The 21473-nt window shown below is 33.0% G+C and overlaps 1 protein-coding gene and 1 long non-coding RNA gene across 5 annotated transcripts in view; one reads left to right on the plus strand and one right to left on the minus strand.

Moving 5' to 3' along the window:
* The window catches only part of LOC114254468, a 263849-nt gene that overhangs the window by 124425 nt on the left and 117951 nt on the right, over positions 1-21473 (minus strand). For both annotated transcript variants that reach the window (XR_004963652.1, XR_004963651.1), the window contains exon 3: positions 11608-11662. This is a non-coding gene — a long non-coding RNA (uncharacterized LOC114254468). The remainder of the gene's footprint in view (positions 1-11607; positions 11663-21473) is intronic.
* The window catches only part of LOC105836028 (collagen alpha-1(XVIII) chain), a 243906-nt gene that overhangs the window by 57427 nt on the left and 165006 nt on the right, over positions 1-21473 (plus strand). The window lies entirely within an intron of this gene.

The raw sequence follows: 21473 nt of genomic DNA on the forward strand, positions 1-21473 counted from the left end.
AAAATAATACGTTCCCATTTGTTCAATGAGTTAATAATTTGAAATATTTTTCACTTTACGATTTTCGAAATTTTGAATTTGGTCTTCGAGTTTAATGACTTGAATTTTTTGTGGAAAAAATGATCGAATGGCAAGACATTCAAAAAAAATTATTTAATTCCTCTCGATTTGTTTCTATAGACATCATTCTATTGTAGTGCGAGGGGATGAGATAAGGAATGGAAACAATCTTTTTTTATTCGTATGCAGAATGCATGCTGGCACAATGTACATCGGAATCTCATGAGACATCGAATTTCCTGATCCCATCAATAGAAAGGATACTCGTAAGATAAGCGATGGAAGGAAAAGAAGAGAAAGAATATCGAACTGATAGTCACGTCGAGTCGCAGTGACCTGCGTTCAAAAAGTGCCGTGCGCCGTGCGGAAAATATAAAAAAATATAAGTAAAGCGTGAAACAAAAATCACATGGACGACGACCCGTAAGTTAAATGTTATTTTTTCCAGAGACAGCATTGGATCACCAGTGTTATTTCTGCGCTTATTTTAGAGAAAGATCAAAGCTTCGATCTAGGGATCTCAATAATTATCGGAAAAATATAGCAAATGTTACGTTTGATATTAATTTTATCAAGATTATTTCTTTAAATTAATTTACATTTGAAAGAAAAATTTTGGGAAATGTTATAAATCGATCAAATTCGTAATAAGATTCTAGTTTCCGGTCAAAAACAAAAAAAAAACAAAATAAATTATTTTATTTTTGAATATAATCACCTTTTATTTTGATACATTTTTTAAAATAAAAATTAATGTTTCTATAGTATATAAAGTTCTACAAAACAAATGAATTTTTTAAAAATAATTCAACATTGCGCAGATCACTTTTTTATCACTGACGAGTTTTTCCACGCAAATCAAATTTAAATTCATTCAAAAATAAAATTTGCCTATTTAATAATTGTTTTTTTATGTTCAAACTTGAAATTTTATTTGCGTAGAAAAAAATTTACCAGCAATGACAAAAAAGGGAGAGGGATCTCTACAGAATAATTATACTTAAAAAAAAAAAACTCATCTTTCTTTGTATGCTTAGGCCAGAAATTTTTGAACTGTAATTTGAGACTCTGTTAAAAGTTAGGTAATTATTATATCCTCTTCTTCTTTTTATATTTTCTATATTTATAAGAAAACTGCGCGCGCGTTAACTATCCCGGGGAACGTTTGTCCGTTAGAAACAGCTATCATCTTCTTACCAGCTTTCCATCGGCTATCATTTCCTTACCGGCTTTCCATCAGTGTATCATCAATCAGCTGATCCTATATGCAGTGTAAATATTGGTTTATAGCTCCGGATTAGCATTGCGAGAGCCGGCCGCGTCGACAGAGATTCTTCGTCGAATCAATTCCGCCGCGGGAGAATAATCGCAGCTGTTTCGCGAGATAACTCACGGACGAGAGGGCGCGTACCCGCTGCTTAACAAAACAAGAGGACGTCATCCAATATCGACGGGAGTTCCGCGCGCCATCGTCATTTCGCCATAGCGATACGCAAATACGCTCGGGGCTGCGCGCAATCCGAGTTCATCCCGAGATTTTCACCGCCAAGAAAGGAAGCAACCGCGAGTTACGTCGAAAATGAATATTCGATGACCCAATGCGAGTGCATGACGCTTCTTGCAACGGCGACGACGACGACGACAATGATCAATCCGTCGTACATTTCGATTTTTTCCCGATAATAGATCTTTGGAATAGAGAGAAGCGCCATCGTGTTTTGGCATTCACGAGCTTTCGGAGAGCGTTCGCCCTATAGAACCACCTACGTTCTATTTATTCGGAAAACCTCTTTTTGTAAGGCGAACAGAATTGCTCGAAGCAAACTTTGCGCTTTGCTCATTGTGTGCGACAACAGTCCGCGCGTATTGCGCATACGAAATTAAACGCGAATATTTAGATCGGAGATAGACCGAAATAACGAGCCACGTTTCCTGCGAAAACATAATCGCGCGCGTTAGCTATTTCGTTTTTAATACAATTTTAAAATGCACTTCAATAAATGGGATTGCTCTTTGTGTTCACTTTGGCTATTAAAATTTCGTTCATCTGTGAAAATAAAAATAAACACGATAATTAAAAAAACAAGTCTATCGATAGAGTTTTATTGCAACCAATTGAGAAATTGCACACATCCGTGCGTAATACTATTTTTGAGTTTCTTTTTATTATAACAATTAAAATTTGTTATCGTTCAATTTATACAGTTTCTCACAATGACAATAAACTACGAACAATAATCTGTTTTCCGATGTTAACAAAGATTATCAAAATTATGTGCAAGAAGTATATGCCGTTTAACTGCGAATATTAAGTATTAATAAACAAAAATCTAGTTTGAACAATAAAACAATAATTCGTTGTAATATGAAAACGTTTTCACTCGAATTTTCACTCAAAATCTCATCATCATTACAGTTAATTAAAATATAGCCGCAATGAAGTCTTTGAAAGACAAGCACAACGTCAAAGAGAATTTGCAAAATATTTTGCGATTTTGCGGATATTTTATCCAGCTGTCCTGCATAAAGCTTGGGGGGAACTCACTTCGTACAAAACCGCTTCGTCTTCCCGAAATTCACCGCAAACAGTTTTCATAACCGGTACAAGAAATTTCCCGAGAATGGAAGCTCATCCCTGTCTCTTCCCTCTCTGTTGTCGGAGCCATATCCTCCTATAAGACGCCGTTGGCGCGATCGTTACTACATCGGCTGTCCATCCGTCATCCCTTCGTAAACTACCCTCGAGACACCTCGAGGTCGGACTTGATACCGTCGAACAGTTGACGCGGACCGAATTACCACGACGGACTCGGTTTTCGCGTTCTTTCTGCCCCCCCCCCCCCCCCTCGTCGCGGCAGATATCGAATTCGCGCGGTTGGGTTAAGCTTCGTTGAATTAAGGCGAGAACGTGGGACGCATCCCTCAGACACCGCGTGAGGCGCTTTGAAGATCGTGTTACAGGGCGCATTGTTTATTCCCCGCAACTCGTGAAAGCGACAAATTGCTCTTTACGTGCGCGTCTGTTGCACCTCGCAGCAAACCGTTGTGCATTCGCGCTCGCGAGCGTGAGATAAAGTTTGTTGTCCCTTCCCTCCCTCGAGAAGAATACGCGTGCATGTAGTACGCTGCGCGAGCGAGGCGACTCTTTCTCTGCATATCTCTCTTTCTCTCTCGGAGAAACATAAACGCGTCGTCGCTAAATATCATTTTCTGCGCCGTGTTCCATCGCAGCTATCACGAAACAATATGTAGATATATTACTTTTAAGGACAAATTGATACAGGGTATCTTGACGAGCAGCATCGCAGACAAAAGAGAGATCTGATCTTGATACAAAAGCATATCTTAGTTCCTTACTCTCAGGCGTATTCGAGACGAATTGGTTGCTTCACACGCGTACTCTACCCAGGTACCATTTATAATTAATGATAACCGTCGTGGGCGATGAAACTATTCCGCTACAATCACAAGAATAATTCGGGCGTGATCGTCCTAAACAATCCGCGGCTCCTTTGCTGGCAGCGCACGCGACATGGACTCGAATCCAATTAACGTCGTCTAGTGTGCATCGTCGGCCGCTCTGACTTGATTGCGTAGCCGACTTGTTTCTAAAGTGCGCGTGCATGCGAATTTGAATCGCGCATCCGAAACTTCCTCGGCGGTATTTATTGCAGCTGCAAGCTGCGACCCCGGCACTCCTCACGGCGATAACGCAAGATCCGACCTACAAGCGCAACACGCGACGTGGAGGCCGCCGCCGCGCCATTCTCGTACCCTTCGGCGGGTCGCCTCGTTATGAGATTCGAGATTTAATTGGCGGATATGTACCACGGCAATCAGTCTGCATGCCTCGTCGACGCACATTTCCCAGACGCAAGCGTGCAACTTCATAATGAGGATGTTTTCGTTCAGGAAAAATATGTTTTCCTCTTCCTAACAGTAACGCAATTTAATTTATTATCCTAGAGATATCATTAAAAATATAATTTTCCTAAATTATTCTACATCTCCTTTTCAAATCTAAAAATATTGAGACTGAATGCCTTTTGACAGATAAGAAACAAATCGTTTAATGAATTTCACGAGATTTTTCGAATTTATTGGACACGTTTTATAAACAAAAATATATATAATCTTTAAAAGATTCATAAGTTAAAAATAAAATTTTAATTATTTAAATTATTATAAATGCAACGTAATGTAACGTAAATGTCAATTGAAGAAAATTAAAAACGAATTTCTTACTTTTAATATAACATGATATAATATACTATGAAACATGATACGCTTTGCAGAATTTAATTAATGAAAAGAAATAAAATTATTTTCCTGCTATTAAATATTTATCCTTTCCTTTTCTTCTGAGTATATAAAAAGTTTTAATTTTACGTGTTTGTATACGCACAACATATTTAAGGAAGTATCATATTTTTTATATTTTTAAGTCTATAACAAGCAGACAAAATAGGACTAGCCAAAATGTTCTTAATTAAAAAGAAAACAAGTTCTCATTTCGTGAAACGCGAGAGCTGATAAAACCTCTGAACTTTGTCGACGAAACTTTTATGACTTCTAGAAACAGGGCAGAATAATTGTAGAACACGCTAAAGGTATGTGCGTGAGAAAGATGGTCAAAAATAGAGAGATAGAGAGAGAGAAGTGCGAAGAGCAGAGGGCAGGGGTGTGAAGAGAAGGCAGAAGGTAAAACTTCGTTGACGATTTATTACGTCGGCTGCCAACTCGGAGCGGGGTGCCCACGTAACGAGTTTATTAAATATTTCATCCGGGCCGAGAGTAGAGAAAGTCGAAGCGATGCGGGAATAGAGAGATGGAGTGACGGCAGGTACCAAAGCGAGAGAGAACGGAGCTGTACAATAGGACCTACACCCTTTTTATAATTCGCCGCTACGTAACAACCCTTTACGCGACGCGACGGAAAACGCACGCGTAACTCCGACGTGATTGCGAGTTCAAGCCTTTCTGCGCACGTCCTACGTTCCCTACTGTTACCCTCTCGCCACCCTCTCCCTCGCCCGTCTTCCCGTGGCTCTCACGGCGACGACTACACAGCGACTTTAATAAACGTTACGTGCAACTACGATATTTCAGCGGATATATCGAATCGATCGATAATCCAATAATTGAAGGCTGTAAGGTTGGGCGAGATTTTAAGGTCGAGGTGACAGAGACAATATTTCCGGTAACAAACGGAAAATAGAGAAGGTCGCTGGTAACGAGTTATATTTACAACTGTTTTATATAGAACATTTCTGAATATTTTTGATTGCATAAGGAAAGAAAATATATTTTAGTGAATCGTTTAAAAAATAAACTATTTATCATACATATAAAATTATGCACAAAATTTACTATAAATAACTTTTTTGTCTCAAAACAAACTATTATATATTATTAAAAAACCACAGTGTTATGATATTTTTCATTATTTGGACTTATTATATTACTCTTTAAATTATTCTTTGTGTATTGTTTATTTAAAATATTTTTTGAGACATACGATTTAGAAATATCCAAGATAACATTGCAAGAAGCAAAACAGAGGTATATTTAAAATACACTCTGATTTAATTGAATAATTCACGAAAGGAGAAGGTTAACGCGCGTCGTTGGAATACCTTCTCTTAGATTTACTGAGAAATTTTTAACACGCGATGTGTGTGCGTGATCTGTCGGCATGATAGAATTCCTATTCCTGGTGATACAAAGGAGAGGGAATCATCCACGTTGTGCGAAGGATCTAATTTTAGATAAGGGCGGAGAGAGCAGTAACAAGTGGATTTACGGGTACGTTCGCTGTTTACCTCGTACTCGTTCTTTCGCGCAGCTTACGCGACATTATTTTCACGAAATTAACAGATTGCAAACTCTTCTTCAAATAATTCGATTCCGCCGCGAACCAAAAGTCCTTTAATAATTCCTTATACAAATGAAATCTCTAACATAAAAATTTCTCCTTTCATTATATTTAACGCGTGAAAATGTTATGTTTAAGAAGATTCCGATGTTACTACGGCATAACAAACGTAATCTTCACGTAACATGGCAGTTATATCGCGAATATATTCCATTTCCTTTAAGTTAAAACTCTACATCTTGGGTCTCTATGAGATCTCCATAAAAAATTACTAAAAATAGAAAAGATTATTTTAGCAGTAAAAAGGAGTACTATATAATTTCGGTTTTTGCAAATACATTTGAATTGGTCATTTTAGAAATCTTACATATCGAAAAAATTTAACTTTTGGAGAGCTGAAAAATTCTTTTTACAACCATCTTACAATTTAAAAAATATATTATTATCTTAAAGGTAAGACGTAATAAGATGTAAAACACGTCTTATTATTTTATATAAGAGAATGAAACATATTATTTTTTAAACTTATTACCAAAAAGAAAATTAATTATATGCGTGAAAATATATACTAGTTAAAATGCTAAATTATGTCGAATTATATCAATTATTGAATGACAGTTTTGTAAGTTTAATATCTAAGAAAAGAATGCTTAAAGAACGTAGATTTCTAAAAAAAATGTGCATCTACGTCCCTTGATTTTGAATTCCTTAATATCTCAATTTAGGCAAAATTGACTTATTAAGATTTCTCAAATGATCGATTCAACATTGAATACATTTTTCTGTTCTTCGATATTTATTCTTTACCTGTACTGTTTTAAGTGGGATGTAAATAATAGATGTAATGCACGCATGAACAATATGAGATTTTTCAAACAAATAATATATTTGAATTCGAATTTATTCGGGGCGCATTCGTTGCATCAGTGTGAGAATATCGATAGAACTTCAGGTGGATCAGTTGCACAAAGCAGACCGACGGTAAGAATGCACGTGCGCGCGGGGAAAAGAATTTCGGGGGATACCACGAGGGATTTAATTTTAACCGTCACGACGATCCCGCGAGTACATATGAAAACTCGAAAAAGGAAAGGAAGTTGATACGACGAGAGACAGCTTTATTTGGCGGCAGTGAGCAAGAGAGTACACAATTTCGCGAGGGGTCGCAACAATAGTCTTCATGATCGCGCACCAAATATTAACCGGAGGGTGAAGGTACCCTTTAAAGATTTACGGATCCGTGAAAATAATCCGCTCGTTTTCCCCTTCTTCATATTATAGTGTGTCATATTCAACGACTCTTTCAACGTAGCATAAAGTAAATTGGTCCCCGATGAAGTGTCGTATATGAGAAAAATTTAAAGATAAGTTTGCAATAAATTTTGTGAGAAATCTTACTTATTTCTAGGCAAAAATATTTTTTCCGCGTAAAGAGATATTTATCATATAAGCCTACCGTTAAGAATATTTTAACAAATAATAGATATACATGTAACACAGATATAACAGAACAAATCTTTTCATATACCATTATATGAGTAATATTTAAAATAATATTTATTGCAGTAATCAATCCGCACTAAAGTCAACGTAGTAAAAAAGATATTAGTAAACAGCAATTGATAAATTTTGATAATGTGATAAGCTTTTATTATTACAAATGCATATAAAGTAAGTATTGCAATTTTAAAATCACATTTTGCATGCTCAGATTTCATATAGATTTTTGTAAGTTTCAAAATATAAATTAAAATGTAAGTTTTAGTACTCGTAAATTGAATTGATATCAATTAACAAATCAAAAAGAGAAAAAGTTGACAATTTTATTTGCTTCTCCAACTAATTTCTGGAGCGTCCGAAAAGTTACCGAAATTAAAATAGTTTTATCGCATATAACGGGCCGCGATCGAAGACGTCACATGGTCAGACTGGCTAAATTCCTTGCGCGAGTTTCACATAATTTACAGACCGCCGATCACCAACCGCTGTTCCGATATCGGATTTAAGTGTGTCCGAGTTTGGCGACGTTGCGTACGATAAAAGAAAATTCTACGAATCGGACGACGTGTATTATAGATTTGCGGTAGATATATGGAATTTTACACGTTCAAATTAATTATCTGGAACAAATAGTGACTATCAGCATGACTATAAATTTTTAATTTATCCTCTCATCTTTGCATTGAACATATATTCTATTTATTAACCTGTATATAAATAGAGGAAGAAAGAATTCAACAGAAAAATATTATCGTTTTGGTTTAATATTACATCTTTAATAAAAAGTTTCAATATATTAAGAATCACAATGTATTCAAAAAGTTATTAGAAAAAGGTTATACAAATGTTTATCTTTAGGCTTAATTGCCCTTTTGTAATCATTTGTTTTTTGATATAAATAATTAAGATTTTGGATGATAAATTTGTTTTTTGAACAAACATATGTTTTATTTCTAATAAATGCTTATAATAAAAAAAATTTAACTACTAAGAAGAATGCGTTCTTCAGTGGAGGATAATTAATCTTATAATTTAGCCAGATATAAAATTTTTCTACTATACATTATGCAGGTTAGTAATCGACATAGAATAGAACGAGCCTCAAGGTAGAGAATAAACTTAACGTGCTCTGCTTATATCAAGTCTCATGGGATCAATCCGTAACGAAAAGTTAAGCGACTCGTCGAATACTAAGAGCTCTATTGCAGAAAGGAATGAATTCCAGAGCTTCCCTTCAGACCATTCCTGATAACAGTTATTTCAACAAGTCAACGATAATCATTGTTTCTTAAATCTTTGTTTAGTGAAAGCATTATGTAAATCCTGGATATTTTTGCAATAATTTAATATTTATTATCACGCTTTAATTAGTGCGAATAAATTTCACATGAAAAAAATACGTTTTTACCATTATTGAAAAATTTCATTTTATTTAAAAATATATAAATAAAATACGAATTTCGTGGAAGAGTGATTACAAATGTTTATATTTTAGAATATTGAAATACATGCATCCTTATTACATATATGAGTACAAGAAATACCTCGAGTATCAACTGTCGAGTTAAATTGAAACCAATAAGAATGAAAATATTTTAAAAGAGTCCTTATTAAAACGTTAAACGATAAAATTTACTTTAATTTAGACATACGATTTATTAATTTTCTATTTTTTACAAAATATTCAGGTAAATTAAATTGTCGATATCCAACTAATCAAAATATTTAATATTTAACACAACATTTCTTAATAATCATGAGCATTATTAAGTATTGTAAATTTATGTAAATAAGACAAGATGCAAAATAATATAAGAGTTAAAATCATAAATATTTTTTTGTAAATTGGATTAAGTTAACAAAAATTTAAATTAATCAAACATATTAACGTATTAACATATGGCAATTTATGTATTTTATCACAGAATAACCTTAACTTGAAAATTAATTCTTGTATTTTGACAGAATCTTCAGCACCTAATAAAAATAATTTTTTTTAAAGAAACAAAAAATTAAACAATAAGTTACACAGTTTTTTAACTACATTCTTTGTTAGAGATAAGATGAAAGTAGGCAAACTAATTATAATCCAAACATTCTTAGAGTCTTCTTTTAATTTAATATAACTTTAAATAATTATTTTATCCTTATTTAATCTATTTAACTTGTGTTATCTTGTTATCTTATTATGTAACAAATAACGTCGATGTCAATATTAGTATAATAAAAAAACATGAACAAAAAATTTTATTACAAATATATTTAATTATCTTCGCGATCCAATTTTATAAAATTTGTGCGGTAGTCGTTAACTCATTGATCAAACTCTGCTGCTGAGAACCACTGAGAAAACTTTTAGGGTTTAATTCCAACCTTGCTATGGAGACTAGTTTTCAACGAGGCACCGAGCTTAAGTGTCGCGGATGGATCCCACGAGAAACGACGAGAAAAAAATCCTCCATGATGAAGATCGTTACTCTCTCCACCGGTACGAAACGCATAAGGTTCATCTGACGTGAAGGGTCCATTTGCCGAAGCAAGAATTATATTCAGAAATGTGAAAGAAACGTGCACTTGAATATTTATTGCAAAATATATTTAAGGAGTGTACTTCATGAATATATTACATAATGTATTTAATAAAATTTAACAAAGTAAACTTTAATGAATAGTAATTGATAGAGATCAGCGATAAATTCAAATATTAAATTCCGCATTTATATTGAAACGCGAACTTTAGGTAGTATGGGCGAGAAAATAATATTTCTACCTAGTTGTACTCCCACTTACGAAGCACTTCGACTAATTACAACCATGGATATCCCTACCAACCGCATCGACTAATTACAACCGCGAAGACGACTGATCCATGACGAACCTTAAGTGCTGGCTAATCCAGCAAGATCATCCTACCTATCCGCAATCACCTGAGATACGAGACAAATGTGAGACGTTATTAGAGAAATGAGGGAAATCTTGATTTCATATTGCATGACATCGTACTAATATGCAGGAAAATATTATATAATTACTTTGTACAGTGTAAATTTTATTTAATTTGATTACTACAAATCTACATCTTATACTTTTTTTTATTTTTTTGTGGTCAGATTAAATTTTTACTTTTTCTTTCTGATCTGTTCTAGAAATATTTAATCATATAAAAATAAGATAAGATAAGAAAAAATTTATTCTGTTATCGGTCATTATTATGCAACAAATACCTATACCTAATTATTTATTACGACAAAAAAGTTATATGTATTGATTGTATTCTAATAAAAAGAGATTCAATATCTCGTGCATGACGGAAATTGAATTGTACAATAGATGTCTGCGAATATTCAGACATTGATAAAAGTTCTACTAGCATGAGTCGAGAAAATGTATGCAGACTAATAAAAGCAATGAAAGAATATTAAAATATTTCTTTAATGCGTCGTAAATTTAGACAGTATTTAATTATAAAAAGATATAAAAATACAAATTTTACTGGAGATGTATTTTGAAAAAATAAAGAGAGAAATAAAACATAGTATTTGTTACACAACAACTACAAATAATTTTATTGTATAATGTTCTACATTATTTTACATTACGTATATTTTTTTATATATTTTTTTATTTATTTGTTTTAATTTCACATAAATATATAAAAAAATACACGTCGGGACAAAAACATTCAATATATTTTTAAAAATTTTAGAATTTTATTTGTTATAGCTTAATTTGATTTCCTTATCTTTCTCACAATTTTGCAATGTTTCAATTTTTAACTTAATATTTATAAGCAATTAAATTAAAAATTTAATTTCTACAACAAGTAGTATAGTTGGCATTCAAATTGTTCGAATTGATTATATATTAATAATTTTTCTCATTATGTTTCCAATAAATATAAAAAATGTCCAAATATAATAAATGATATATTGATATAATTTCATTGTTTTCTCGTGCGTATTCCTATTTCCGCACGCACGCATAAAACAAGATTTAGAATCAAATGTTCACTCTATCCTTTTATCAATCTATCCATTTTAAAGCAATGGATCTGTGATATGTCATACATTTTTATGCTGTCGTTTGTCAAAGGTGCATTTATACATATATTGGATATAGACATTTTTTTCATGGATCCATTACTACAGTATAAATGTTACTTTGTCACTCACCGACTAAAGCGAATCACCAACAGAGTTATCGGCTACGTTGACCGATGTGTTGATTCTGCAACATGCAAATATGGAATCCGAATTAAATCAACTCGAAAAAAAAAACGTCAATATTTCAAAAAGTAATTATCGTGTATGCTCCGATCTCTTTCAATATTTTCTTCCAAACACATCTAATATTCTTTTTTCATTTTTGAATTAATTTTGATAATCAACTATCTATTATTAAATATTTTACTTTTTGTTTCGTAAATTTAATATGACAATTTGTATACTGTCCCACGTGTTCTTAATTTGATATGAATGAACCAATTGCACTTAAATCGAAAAGCGCAGAGCGCAACGAAAATACCAATCCAAATGCAAACACAGAAATAAACGTCACCCGTAAATATCACACAATGAAACAATAATTCTTGGTACATTCGCCACTGTTTCGATTTCCTTCTTTATATCGGTAAATCGGGCGAAAGATTGCTTCGTTAAATACCTGTTGCTTCGATCCATTTGCATTAAATCGCGATAGTTAATAAATCATGGACCGATACTGGTTGTAATTGTACGGAATAATTGTATCAAAGGTTTCCTGGTACTTATCGCGATCGTGTCTCAAGGAGTAATACGACAATAATGCGAAGTGGTTTGCACTATCTATTTACTCGAGTGCCAGTGTACGGACGTTTAGCGACTTTACGTACAGTATTCTCTTTACACCGCAAAACAAACAGCAAAACCACACGCCGATCGATTCGTTGCAGTTGACATTTTAACGTTTACAAAATCAATTTACTAAAAATGTTCTCTTTATTTCAATTATTGTATTTATACGCCATACCCTCTGCGTATAAATGCATTTTGAAATGTATTTCCTGCTCGTCATTTATAATGTATATGTGCTTGCAAAATACGTATATTGAAAAATATCTCTAAATAAATAATTCTTGAATATTCATTGAATATGTAATTAAATTGATAATGTGAATGATTAGATATAAATATGTATTTATGAATTATGAATTGTTAATAAAGAAGTTTGACTGGTACGAAGCTCTCAGAAGAAAATAGCGCTTCTTGATACCTCGAGGCTGGTCCCCAGAAAACAATACAAGAAGTGCGTGTCGAGACTGGCACTCAGACTTGCCCTTAAGCCTTAAGCTATCTATAATAAACAACTCTTATCTTCGTCTTTTGTACGCTATCGTCGAGATATCGTCAAGCACCGAGAGAACTTTAATGACTCTGAAACTTTAAATGACGTTTTAATTTACTAAATAGGCTTTTAAGAATAAATCAAGAATATAACGACATAAGTAAAACTATTAATAATAAAATACCAAATAAAACATCAATAATAAAACTAACAAAAGTTTTAAATACAAAAATTATGCTAAGTATAATTTATACTAAAAAAGATAAAATATTATTTCTAAATTTCTTTGTGATCTAGCAATTGTAAATATTCTTTTTATTTGATCAAGGTATATTATTTTCGATTATATTTGTATTTCATACGAAATATAAATTGTGAGGAAGATGTTCATTAAATTCTGAATATTTTTACAAATAACCGTTCGTGTTTTTGTTGAAAAACGTATATAAGCGTAGAAAAAATATCGAGTACACGAAAAAAGAATTTCTGTAAAGAAGAGGGAGAATCGTTTTTTCTTATTCCGACGAGATAATTAAGTCTTTGTGCCCGATTTTACTGCCAGCTTGTTTATTATCCGTCATTGAATTGAGAGAAACCAAAAATCACACGTATACGTCTTTGCTCGTAGCAAACGAGATCCAGGAAACAGCTTAAGAGCAAGCCTATTAAGTGGCGGCTGGTTTCGCTCTAGCAAAAGGTGTGAGAGAGAAGACGAACTCCTTCGCCAATTAACGCCTTTCATTCAAGTCCCGCACCTGTTTCGCTCTCTTTTTGCTTCCCCCCTTGAAAGAAGCACTTTTACGCTCAAAAGACTGTACAGCGACGCGCTTGATCGTCGTCGAGCGATTTTCGTTGAACGAGTTCGTTACTTGCTGTGAAAAGCGAGAAGATAAATCTTCTAATTCGTGCATACGTCTGTTAATTCAAAATGCAATTAAATATAAGTCTAATTAATTGCGCAATTGTATCGTGAAATAATTAAAAATTTCGTTCTTGATGTCGATAAAATAAGAGACATCCATCGTAATGTAATTTTGAGCAACCTTCCTCTATTCTTCGTATTTTTTAATACAAAATTTTTCATTTTTAATAAAAATAAGTACAGTTAAAAAATGTACTGCACAAATATTTTTCTCTTATGTAAATAAATTAGCGTAATTCGTAATTATCGTAAAACATTTGTGTTATATTCGTATATTTTGATTACATAACATGTGTATATTGTCATCAAAATTTGCTATATAAATCTCTGTTGAATTCTATCGAATTCACATAAACACCGCAGTTGTTAGAAATTAATTTATACTTGCAATTAATTGGTCATATTTATTTTATATCGTCTACGACAAAGACTCCGCGGAAAGCTATTGTCTTCGCTTTTATCGCGTGTCATAAGTTTCCAAAATAAATATTTTAAAACATGATATTTAGTAATATAAAATTGTATTTATTACATATAATGATGTACGTAATAGAAATATTATTAAAAGATGTCGACCATAACATAGAAACTCTTATTATAGACATCTTTAGAAAATTTGCTTGTTTTAACACATCTAAAGAGAAAGAGAAAGAGAGAGAGAGAGAGAGAGAGAGAGAGAGATTTATCTTAAAACAGGAAAGCTGACAAAAGTCCATAAAATTCCATAGTAAAATTCTTTTCGTGTAAAGAATTAAACTAAGTGGATATACAAGATAAAATACGAGGTAACATTGTGATGAGACTCAACCAATAGCAAGAAAAAGGTGTCTCATCATCTAAAGTTTTCTGATTAAATCTCATCTAAAAGCTTCAGTGTGAGAGAAAAGCCTAAGTCAATTTTTCCAAGCCATCTTATAAAGTGACATCAAAAGAAATTTCAGAACAGAAATCGTACGCAAGAGCAGGAAATGGTATCTTTTCCTTTCTTCGATTCTCTCATATGTATAAGATATTCGTATCTTCGGATATTGCTGAATATCCCAAAGATCTTATCCATTTTAAAATTCTTTTTATTTGCAGCAATATTATGCTAACTTGCAATAACATCTGTTACATTTATGTATAGAAAACTATAATAAATACATAAAATTCAATTTCGTTATAATAATTATATTATATTAATTTGGTATTATGTTTATTTATAAAACATCGAATACTTAAATGTATCATGATGAGAAAAAAATTAATTTCTGCTTCTATCTTTGTTTGGTAGTCCGAGGATAATAGAAAAGATGAGATAAAAGCAAAATAAAAAGAAATAAAGTTACTGTTTAAGTTTTAAGTAAAACATTGATCGCGTGATCCTTTGTTTTTGGATATTTTCTGATCCTGGGAGATCTTAGGATAAAAAAACACAACTTCTCGGCGCATGACGGTGACGCAAATATTGCTTCTTCAATTACTTTCTTCTTTCGTTTTTCCAAAACGATACAATACAATACACATAATATATGTATAACAAAATATATACATAAACATAAACAATAGCAAATGTAATATTAAAAATACGAAAACTAGAATTGTTATTATAAGACGTGTTATAAGAGAAATTTGCTTTTTGCATCTTTTAATACAAGATATGTTTTTCTCAAATGTCTTATAAAAAATGTAAGATATATATAACACCGTGTAAATATGTAAGATATACATAATATTTATATTAAACACATAGCCTTCTCAATGTGTATTATGAACACGATTATATTAGAAAAATACTTCGTTACAAACTGCTATTTATAATTCGGTTAATACTAATTTTAGATTAATCATTAGATTTTTTGTAATTTGAGATTTGTCGATGTTGCAAAACGATGTTTGCAGGCAATAAACAATTAACGTATTACTTTTTTTCAACAAACAATTACTCTTCTAATTTCTCACCACAGGAACAGAAAGGCAAAAGGCGAAGTATGATTCGAGCGTGCTTCATACGACTTCGATCATTAAGGAAAGGTCCTCCAATTACGAAGTTTTCAATTAATATCTGGCGCACACCATCCAGGAAATTTTACGGAGTTCAGATAAAAGATGATAGAGTATAAAATTCACGATTTTACGTCTCTGTTTTCACCAGTCTTTGTTCATTACGGTAAATGAGAATGACAAAAGTCGGCTTGAAAGTTGGATTTTATCCGGTACTTTGAGGAAAATTACACAATGGTCCTCATGTCCTTCGAAGACTCCGGTAAGCTCCATTTTTATCCACATACTCAAAAACAAAAAGTAACGAGAATAAAGTCCGTAATGTTATCCGTACTTTTACCGTATTTTAAAAATTGTTATAAAACTCTCGACGTTTTAATAATATATACTTACACACTTTATACTCTCTGTTTTAAATATAGATCTTCTTTTATCCTTTTCATTTTTAAAATAATCGTGATTTTTTTAAATAAAAAAAAAAGCTTAATAGATTCTCTAATAGAGAATTGAGAGATATAACTAATATTTTTAGAAATAAAATTAATATTTTAATTTTACCTCTGTCAGTTTTGTCTGCTTCATTTTAATTTATAAAAATATTTAATGTTACTCGATTTCGTATTAAGCGCAAAGCCTGCATAAATGAGCGTTTATTTAACTTCTCATTACAAATTTTCAATAGTCTCTGGAAAGTCATCAACTATAGACGCAAAATAAATATTCACGAAAACCTACATTAATGTCTTCGCTTATCTTATTGTTTGTATATCATTGCAACTATCTCAACAGTTACTCACCCCGAGTTCGTCGAGCGTATGTCACTTTACCCTCGCCAAGTTGTACGCGAGCTTTCGAGCTGACGTCGAGAACACGAAACCCGCATGTGCTTTGATTCTGGGATGCGTTTAATCGACACGTTCTGCAATTAGCCGTCTCGGTGACAACATAGCTGCTCATTCCCGTCGACTTTCCTCAAGACAATTATATATAGTCTAACTATTGCAGTAAACAAAACTACAGTCGAGAGACGCAAGAGCCTCCGATGTCAACACTGACTGTTGGTTTCAATTTGCCATAGCAACAAACGAGGAAATGAAAAATTTTTCAGCATAAATAGATAACGTATTTTAGGAAAAGGTTAATATTGCGTGAAACAATTTCAATATTGTCGGCACGTAAATATGGATTGTTCAAATTATACGTATCAAAATGTTACATTTCATATGTCAATTTTTTACATCATATCTGCCACGTTCCAACATATTTATCTTGTATCGAATTAACGCAATTAAATTTTGAATGTTCGGGACATGCAATATATGTTGAATATAACACAAATTTTTCCAGCTGCACGACGTATATTATAGAAGTAAATGAAATCCGTCAAGCACATGGCGGAGGGAAACGCTCTCTCGCTACTTTAACACATTTTACCGCAATATTTCGCTTTTGACCGAGCGCCTTCGAGATAATTTCTCGCGCGCTATCTGCGGAAATCGTATCAGTACCGTTCACGACGAGCGACGAAGAACCGAGAAGAGAAACTTAACCGCGCGTGAAGCCCGGAAACCGGATGGAGAGAAAAAAAGTGGAACGATCGTCGACCGCGTTCGCTCGCGTAAGCCACAACGGAGGACGAAGTGGGTGGAGGGCGTAACAAGTTAGACGGGCACTGGCACACTTCGTTACCGAGTGGTATTCCAGTGTTTCCGCTTCAATGTACTCGATATATATTTCTGACGGGAAGTTTCTGTTGATTTAAATTTACTACTCGTTTAATTGCGTCACGATTATGTCGTCGGTTGTTGTTTATAAATATAGAGTGAGACTGAAAGTATTGTTTGTATTTTCCAGGAATACTGCTCTCTCTCCTATGTTCTCTCCTCTCTCTTCCGAGGGCAAGCAATTGTCATTCTTATACGAGATTTTAAGAATCGTCAAATAATCGGGGAAAGTGCATCTTTGATGTACAATTGAGTTTCGTGTCTTCTAGAATCAGCGGCCACGTTGCAGATTCACAATTCTCCTTCTTTGTCGCATTATCATGATTTAATAAATAAATAACTTCCATTAAAAAAAAATTTGTAATAAAATTAAAGACATTTTGACAACACGCAGATTGATGTGAGGATAGCTACAATAGTTAACGATCCGAAAGGAACAGCGGATGCGATGGTCGGAACTAAGCTCGTGCCGGATAAAAAGTTTCAAGGAATCAATAAAAAAAACGCATATCGAGCTGAACAATAAAGTAGATAGCGACCGTAACGAGCCAGACTGGCCGACGGCCTCTCTGGCGCCATCTGCCGGCCGACCCTTGAACCGGCGCGTCTGACAAAAACGTTCGATTACTACTTCGAACGTTCGAACGTTACACGCCGAGGCGCAACCGCTGAAATTCGTGTAGGAAACCCCGAAGAAAATTCGCTCGAAACTCGATTTACCCGCGAGCAGCGGTTGCACCTGTTTTTCCTCTCGATCCCTTTCTTAGCTTTCAGCTCTTTGCCATCGCCCGAGGTTTGTTTCACCGGCGCACGATGCAAGCGGGGAGTCGAGGGGAGAGAGAGCACTCTTCGCCGCAATCTTTTGTAATCTGATTTTGCTTTCCCTCACTCTCCTGCAACTTCTTCCCCTACGTCGGGTTACCAACTTCTAAGCGGCGCTGTTTGTTTCGTCGTTTAACTTCTTCTTACCGCCGGCGTAGAATTTACGTGGGAAATAATGCGCCGGAAACGAGTTTGCATCACAACGCGAACGATTTCCAAGGGATTACCCGCACTGGCTGCCGAGCGCTCGGAACTCGGGCATTGTGCATTTTATCATAATCGCAAATGATACTCCGCTAATTAATTGATATCACGGAGCCAAGATAAAACGTCGGGATTCAGCATGTAATTTTCGTGCACGAAATCTTCGTAAAGAAAAATCCATTCATTTATAATACATCATTGAAATTAAACATTTAAATATCACAATTTTAAATAAAAAAATATCTAGAATGTATCATTAAAAATTTAAAGCCAGTTAATATATACGGAAGTAACCGATTGTGGGTATTGACAATTACGACAAAATATTGACATTATGACAAAGAGAATTTTTTATGTATGCACTTTACGTGCGCGATAATTGTCTCTGATTTTATTTCACCGAATTAATTTTGGCAATCGTATTTACATCGGCAATTTCAGAAATGTATTTTACAGTACTCGCGCGTGCTATTAAGTTACGAGAATAATGTAAAAAGTATATAACAATAAATATTACTATCAGAATTTAATGAGATCATCACGGGGTTCTTGGACAGCTACGAGAGGGGGAAAAAAATATCATTCCGCTCTCTTGCGTATCTTAATAGAAAATATTTTTGTCTGCATGGTCGTGATAATTGTTCGAAAACAAACGTGGTACGATTTCGTGAATATGTCGCGTATGCACTCGGAGAAATGTTTTTATTCCACGTTCTTCGTAGAGTAAACATTGGAGCCTGGGCGCAATCATTTCGGCGTATATTTTTCATGCACAATAAACAGAAGCTTATAAGACTTAAAAATACAATGTCACTCGCATAGCGACCAGTAGTTGCCGGCAGTTCCCGATATAACAACAAACAGTGCAAGACAGAGCATTCCTGCTTTTAACGAAGCCGCATTTTCTTGTTCGTTACTCAGCTACTCGAACTTTTGATGGAAAAAGAAACTTCTTTTTGTCCTTCCGCGCTATTGTTTCTCGCAAAATTTTCTGATGCCAGCGACTTAGAGATTTTAATATGAAAGGCATAAAAAAAGAAAGCTTCGTGGCTCTTTTAAGTTTGTAGCTTACATATTATACCGGTCCATTGTATAAAACTATTGTGCAAAACAAAAAGCTTTTTTAGTTTAAATCTGTAAATAAAATCACGAATATTTGCTTAGAAAATTGCGATGTAGAGATATGTAATTGTGCAATAAAAAAATACATGCAAAAATTCAAATATAAAAATTGTTAAATTTTTGTAAATTTTGTACTGTTATCTTTATTGTTTTTGCTTTTTCCACGTATGAGCGCGTTTTGCATTTCCATTTGCTGACATAATTTATTAAATCAATATTTTTTTCGTTATAAAATTTTCACTTCGACATATAGCTAGTTGTAACTTTTCATATCACGATTAAAAAAATAGTTGATGAAAAAGACTTGATTTATTATATTATGATACATAAATGCATATTATTACCACATGGAAGCAATTAATACATTGCAGTTATAACACGTAATATCCTTTTATATAAGTTATTATATAAAAAGATATTACATGTTATAACTGCAATGTATTAATTGCTTCCATCGTGGCAATAATATCACTGATAGCTGCTACCAATAACAAACATCATTGAACGGATATTAAACCAGCTATAACCAATATAAAACATATAACGTAATTTTAGAAATATCTCGATTGCAAAACTGTCAAAATTTTATTTAATAATATAATTTTATTTTTTTCGACGTTTAATTAAAATCCATTTGAAAATTCCAATTAATTTCAAAGATATTTTCAATAATTTATATATATATTTTTTTTTTACATAAATAATCTATGCACTTGTTTATTCAAAAGTGTGACAGATTAGTCGCATATTATTTCATATTGATTGTGAGATAGCAATTCGGAATTAAAATGGAATAATACGAACAGTTTTGCGCGTCAATAAAATCCGTTAGGAAAAATCATAGTGTTGTCGGATCGAAGAAAAGCGCAGTCTCTAGAGGAAGATCGAAAAACTTGTTGGAATGCAAGAACAACGCCTCCGGGAATCGCTGTTCCCTCGTTTCATTCTCATAGAGACGATCGGAGACTTCTTGACTTGCTGAACAGAGAAAATAATGCCTACACATGTACTTTACTTGCAGATGTAATTACGTGAGAATGAAATCAATTGTTATTCAAACATGGCTTCGCCTCATAAATCCCGATTTTCTATGTAAATACGATTGTATAACTATTATAGCTTGTTACCCTCCTATGATTCAATGAAAATCTTTTCGCTGTTATATAATATTACAAATAACACTAACTATTAAAATTTTTTTAAGTATTTTATAAAGCAAATAAAATGTATATCATTTTTTTAATCTTCTCATTCCCCAAATATTTAACAACTGCAAAATAATATCTGTTCATATTTTTTGTATCTATTACATAATAAATAAGCAACTTATAAAAACATTTGGACATTTTAAAACATTTACAAAATTTCTTACGCCTTACTTTTAATATAATTTGTATGGTAAAATTATTATATATAATAAAAAGAAATCTTTACTCTTACCTATGGTAAATCCATTTAAAATATTTTAAGAAAGAAATAATTTGCAAGCTCCTATTTTGTATTCGTGATACTTTTTAGCACTAAACATAAAGACAATAAGTAAGATAATAATGTACCATCGAGAAGTTTTTAAATACACATCAAAATACGTGCAATATATGCAAACGTAAAACTGTTACAACATTTATTTATAAGACTATAAAGATTAATATATGTTTACAGATATTAAAATAGAGACTGGATATTTTATTTCTGTATAATTCTTAATACGTAGCCATGTATGTCTACGTATTACGCTAAAGTGGAAATAAAAAGATTAAATAACATTCGTTGTGTGCTTTTTGTTACCGAAACGCATAATTATCGTACATCAATGGTATCTCAAACAGTTCCGTACTATTTGTACAATTTATAACGCATATGGAAAGTAACACAAATCAAAGAGAGAAATGAAAGAATCTATATACATATACAAATGATCTGTGTAACAAACACTGCA

Source organism: Monomorium pharaonis, chromosome 6 (assembly GCF_013373865.1).
Source record: "Monomorium pharaonis isolate MP-MQ-018 chromosome 6, ASM1337386v2, whole genome shotgun sequence".
NCBI lineage: Eukaryota > Metazoa > Arthropoda > Insecta > Hymenoptera > Formicidae > Monomorium > Monomorium pharaonis.